Source organism: Pecten maximus, chromosome 11, assembly GCF_902652985.1.
Source record: "Pecten maximus chromosome 11, xPecMax1.1, whole genome shotgun sequence".
NCBI lineage: Eukaryota > Metazoa > Mollusca > Bivalvia > Pectinida > Pectinidae > Pecten > Pecten maximus.
Window position 1 is genome coordinate 41,207,309 of NC_047025.1, and position 6,684 is coordinate 41,213,992.

Sequence of the window (6,684 nt, forward strand, 5' to 3'; positions counted from 1 at the left end):
ATCCCCCATCAGCCTTGTCCCCGGGGATCATTTGACCAGTATAAACTTTACCCTGTTGATATCCCCATCAGCCTTCGTTCCCGGATCATTTGACCAGTATAAACTTTACCCTGTTGATATCCCCCATCAGCCTTTGTCCAGGTGGATCATTTGACCAGTATAAACTTTACCCTGTTGATATCCCCCATCAGCCTTCGTTCCCGTGGATCATTTGACCAGTATTAACTTAACCCTGTTGATATCCCCCATCAGCCTTCGTCCCCGACGATCATTTGACCAGTATAAACTTTACCCTGTTGATATCCCCATCAGCCTATCGTCCCGTTGATCATTTGACCAGTATAAACTTTACCCTGTTGATATCCCCATCAGCCTTCGTCCCCGATGGATCATTTGACCAGTATAAACTTTACCCTGTTGATATCCCCCATCAGCCTTCATCCCGGTGGATCATTTGACCAGTATAAACTTTACCCTGTTGATATCCCCATCAGCCTTCGTCCCCGACGATCATTTGACCAGTATAAACTTTACCCTGTCGATATCCCCCATCAGCCTTCGTCCCCGACGATCATTTGACCAGTATAAACTTTACTCTGTTGATATCCCCCATCAGCCTTCGTCCCCGACGATCATTTGACCAGTATAAACTTTACCCTGTTGATATCCCCCATCAGCTTTCGTCCCCGACGATCATTTGACCAGTATAAACTTTACTCTGTTGATATCCCCCATCAGCCTTCGTCCCGGTGGATCATTTGACCAGTATAAACTTTACCCTGTTGATATCCCCATCAGCCTTCGTCCCCGTGTATCATTTGACCAGTATAAACTTTACCCTGTTGATATCCCCATCAGCCTTCGTCCCCGGTGGATCATTTGACCAGTATAAACTTTACCCTGTTGATATCCCCATCAGCCTTCGTCCCCGACGATCATTTGACCAGTATAAACTTTACCCTGTTGATATCCCCCATCAGCCTTCGTCCCCGATGGATCATTTGACCAGTATAAACTTTACCCTGTTGATATCCCCATCAGCCTTCGTCCCCGTGGATCATTTGACCAGTATAAACTTTACCCTGTTGATATCCCCCATCAGCCTTCATCCCCGACGATCATTTGACCAGTATAAACTTTACCCTGTTGATATCCCCCATCAGCCTTCGTCCCCGACGATCATTTGACCAGTATAAACTTTACCCTGTTGATATCCCCCATCAGCCTTCGTCCCCGACGATCATTTGACCAGTATAAACTTTACCCTGTTGATATCCCCCATCAGCCTTCGTCCCCGTGGATCATTTGACCAGTATAAACTTTACCCTGTTGATATCCCCATCAGCCTTCGTCCCCGTGGATCATTTGACCAGTATAAACTTTACCCTGTTGATATCCCCATCAGCCTTCGTCCCGGTGGATCATTTGACCAGTATAAACTTTACCCTGTTGATATCCCCATCAGCCTTCGTCCCCGACGATCATTTGACCTGTATAAACTTTACCCTGTTGATATCCCCCATCAGCCTTCATCCCCGACGATCATTTGACCAGTATAAACTTTACCCTGTTGATATCCCCATCAGCCTTCGTCCCCGACGATCATTTGACCAGTATAAACTTTACCCTGTTGATATCCCCCATCAGCCTTCGTCCCGGTGGATCATTTGACCAGTATAAACTTTACCCTGTTGATATCCCCATCAGCCTTCGTCCCCGACGATCATTTGACCAGTATAAACTTTACCCTGTTGATATCCCCATCAGCCTTCGTCCCCGTGTATCATTTGACCAGTATAAACTTTACCCTGTTGATATCCCCATCAGCCTTCGTCCCGGTGGATCATTTGACCAGTATAAACTTTACCCTGTTGATATCCCCATCAGCCTTCGTCCCCGTGGATCATTTGACCATAAATTACCTTTAACCCATCCCTGACTTCTTTTGTTGATATCCCCCATCAGCCTTCGTCCCCGACGATCATTTGACCAGTATAAACTTTACCCTGTTGATATCCCCATCAGCCTTCGTCCCCGTGTATCATTTGACCAGTATAAACTTTACCCTGTTGATATCCCCATCAGCCTTCGTCCCGGTGGATCATTTGACCAGTATAAACTTTACCCTGTTGATATCCCCCATCAGCCTTCGTCCCCGTGTATCATTTGACCAGTATAAACTTTACCCTGTTGATATCCCCATCAGCCTTCGTCCCCGTGTATCATTTGACCAGTATAAACTTTACCCTGTTGATATCCCCATCAGCCTTCATCCCGGTGGATCATTTGACCAGTATAAACTTTACTCTGTTGATATCCCCCATCAGCCTTCGTCCCCGTGTATCATTTGACCAGTATAAACTTTACCCTGTTGATATCCCCTATCAGCCTTCGTCCCGGTGGATCATTTGACCAGTATAAACTTTACCCTGTTGATATCCCCTATCAGCCTTCGTCCCGGTGGATCATTTGACCAGTATAAACTTTACCCTGTTGATATCCCCATCAGCCTTCGTCCCCGTGTATCATTTGACCAGTATAAACTTTACCCTGTTGATATCCCCCATCAGCCTTCGTCCCCGACGATCATTTGACCAGTATAAACTTTACCCTGTTGATATCCCCTATCAGCCTTCGTCCCGGTGGATCATTTGACCAGTATAAACTTTACCCTGTTGATATCCCCATCAGCCTTCGTCCCCGTGTATCATTTGACCAGTATAAACTTTACCCTGTTGATATCCCCCATCAGCCTTCGTCCCCGACGATCATTTGACCAGTATAAACTTTACCCTGTTGATATCCCCATCAGCCTTCGTCCCCGTGGATCATTTGACCAGTATAAACTTTACCCTGTTGATATCCCCCATCAGCCTTCATCCCGGTGGATCATTTGACCTGTGATATAATCTCTAACATTTATATCTTATTATAATAAAATTGTATTTATTCTATTTGATAATGTTGTTAATTTTGATTTTAACATATAAATTTTGTGACTAGTAACAACAGTATCAATGGCGTACTTTGTTCATACTTATCCATCTGCTCACAAGGAACAGGTCCATGTGATGTACAAAGCCTCCAATAGTTAAAACATAGTAATATTAACAGACTGATCGTGATCCTGTCTATTGTTGGAACCCAGAAATATTAATTCACACCACCAAAGTTCATCTCATATGCTAATAATTCCAATTCCAAGTTTTTATTACTGGATATTTCAAACAAACCAGCCTGTCTGCCATTTTGTTTTCAAACAAACCAGCCTGTCTGCCATTTTGATTTCCAAACAAACTAGTCTGTCTGCCATTTTGATTTCCAAACAAACTAGCCTGTCTGCCATTTTGATTTCCAAACAAACTAGGCCAAGCCTGCCTGCCATTTTGTTTTACAATCAGTCTCAAAAGGAACAGTGGGGAACCTACATATGGAATTCGAGATATATCTGTACTTTCTGAGAAATAGTGGTAACAATCTGTCAAAATTCAAAATGGCTGCCTGTCGACTATTTTGTTTTCAGATCAGTTTCAAATTTGTTGTTATTGAACATGCACAACTATATAGCTAGGGACCAAGCCTACATATGAAATCTGAGGAAGATCCATGGAGTACTTTCCTGGAAATAGTGTAACAATGACTGCTTATAGACGGAATGGGATTTGAATAGCCAACCAACTGATAGTGGGCAAAAAATCTGATGATGGTGGGCTAAAAATAACAAGACATATATACCATCTGTCCGTATTTAATTTGCACATAATTAACATTCAATAAAATAATAAAACACACAGTATTCCTCTGTCACCAATCTGTTTCTCACCATACATTCCTGTCACCAATCTGTTTCTCACCATACATTCCTGTCACCAATCTGTTTCTCACCATACATTCCTGTCACCAATCTGTTTCTCATCATACATTCCTCTCATATTTGTATCAGCCATTCCTAAACACGAACCATTTAGACACCAATCATTCAGCGACTCCCCAACCATTCCACTCACCTTTCTCTCGGGTACCAAACATGTATTCTTATCTCTCAGAACACTAATCAACCGCCTTCTTCAGGGCAAATTTTTCCTACTTTCTCTTTATGCAAATTTTTCCTACTTTCTCTTTAATTCTTCCTATCTGTTTATACAGACAGCCCACTGCATGCTCTATGATAATATCAACAGTGTCTACACCTAGATATTAGCTATACACCCTCCAGTATCCAGTATTGATACAGACACCATCCATCACTTTAAGTCAGCCATCTAGTTACTGCCATCTGTATGGGCCAAACCTATCATTGTAAGCTATACCAACTGCATGCTTGTTTTGATAGTCTATTAACTTTTGTTCATATAGACGTAGGTCACGCCCATCACCACAGGCCACGCCCACCATTACAACCTAGTCACTCTCATCTCAAGAATCAACACCCATTACTGTAGCCTAGTCACCCCAGCTGCTATATATAGAGGCCACACCCACCATTTACGACATGCTCAATACGATCATTCACTACTACACATGCTCCCTGTCACACAAAGAACTGAATAAATGAAAGACATCTCAACTGACTTAACTAGGTCATTTGCTTATTACTATCAGTATTTTAGACCCAGATTCATTTTATAGCTCTCTAACAAAAACAAAATAGAGAAAAGCTAACTTGACTCATTTAAAAAATAGTTCTCAATATATTTTAGAGAACTTCCTGCCCATGCTGAACATTTACCAACGCCCTGCCACTCTGCTTTTGCTACAGGTAAATTCCTGTTGGCCAAATCCAAGAAGGTGACCTGTAACTTTTCCACTACTATATCCATAACATTTAAGTTTCCTTAGCTCCAATAAAGCATATTAATCTGGAACTTAAACATGAAGTGGTCCATGTTACTTAAGTTATAATAGGAAGAAGTAATGAAATAGCATCCTTACCCACACTGGCGATCAAACTCGTGATTGCTCCCTCTCAAAGTTACCACTAGTTGGACCATGTAAGACTGTACTCTCACCATTTATAATTATAGTACAACATCAGCTCTTCATAAAACTGCTTAATTGCTTTAAGATATTTCTGTATATAAGAAATACCAGTTCATCATAATGCTATCTTCCTCCTCAATAATAATGAATAAATTATTATATCTATCATAATTATGTCTGATATCAACAACATATAAAAATACAACATAAATACAATCACACACAGTACGGGTGGCTCTGTACAGACTAGTGTCTGTAATAGAGTCCGAGCTCTCAGTCACACACAGTACGGGTGACTCTGTACAGACTAGTGTCTGTAATAGAGCCCGAGCTCTCAGTCACACACAGTACGGGTGACTCTGTACAGACTAGTGTCTGTAATAGAGTCCAAGTACTCAGTCACACACAGTACGGGTGACTCTGTACAGTCTAGTGTCTGTAATAGAGTCCGAGCTCTCAGTCACACACAGTACGGGTGACTCTGTACAGACTAGTGTCTGTAATAGAGCCAGAGTACTAACAGTCACACACAGTACGGGTGGCTCTGTACAGACTAGTGTCTGTAATAGAGTCCGAGTACTCACAGTCACACACAGTACGGGTGACTCTGTACAGACTAGTGTCTGTAATAGAGTCCGAGCTCTCACAATCACACACAGTACGGGTGGCTCTGTACAGTCTAGTGTCTGTAATAGAGTCCAAGCTCTCACAGTCACACACAGTACGGGTGACTCTGTACAGACTAGTGTCTGTAATAGAGTCCAAGCTCTCACAGTCACACACAGTACGGGTGACTCTGTACAGTCTAGTGTCTGTAATAGAGTCCAAGCTCTCACAGTCACACACAGTACGGGTGACTCTGTACAGACTAGTGTCTGTAATAGAGTCCAAGTACTCAGTCACACACAGTACGGGTGACTCTGTACAGTCTAGTGTCTGTAATAGAGTCCGAGCTCTCAGTCACACACAGTACGGGTGACTCTGTACAGACTAGTGTCTGTAATAGAGCCCGAGCTCTCACAATCACACACAGTACGGGTGACTCTGTACAGACTAGTGTCTGTAATAGAGCCCGAGTACTCACAGTCACACACAGTACGGGTGGCTCTGTACAGACTTGTGTCTGTAATAGAGCCCGAGTACTCACAGTCACACACAGTACGGGTGACTCTGTACAGACTAGTGTCTGTAATAGAGCCTGAGCTCTCTTAGTCGCCTCCTAATGAACTCACACAATCACACACAGTACGGGTGGCTCTGTACAGACTAGTGTCTGTAACAGAGCCCGAGTACTCAGTCACACACAGTACGGGTGACTCTGTACAGACTAGTGTCTGTAATAGAGTCCGAGCTCTCACAGTCACACACAGTACGGGTGACTCTGTACAGACCAGTGTCTGTAATAGAGCCCAAGCTCTCACAGTCACACACAGTACAGGTGACTCTGTACAGACTAGTGTCTGTAATAGAGTCCGAGCTCTCACAGTCACACACAGTACGGGTGGCTCTGTACAGACTAGTGTCTGTAATAGAGCCCGAGAACTCGGTCACACACAGTACGGGTGGCTCTGTACAGACTAGTATCTGTAATAGAGCCCGAGCTCTCACAGTCACACACAGTACGGGTGGCTCTGTACAGACTAGTATCTGTAATAGAGCCCGAGCTCTCACAGTCACACACAGTACTGGTGACTCTGTACAGAC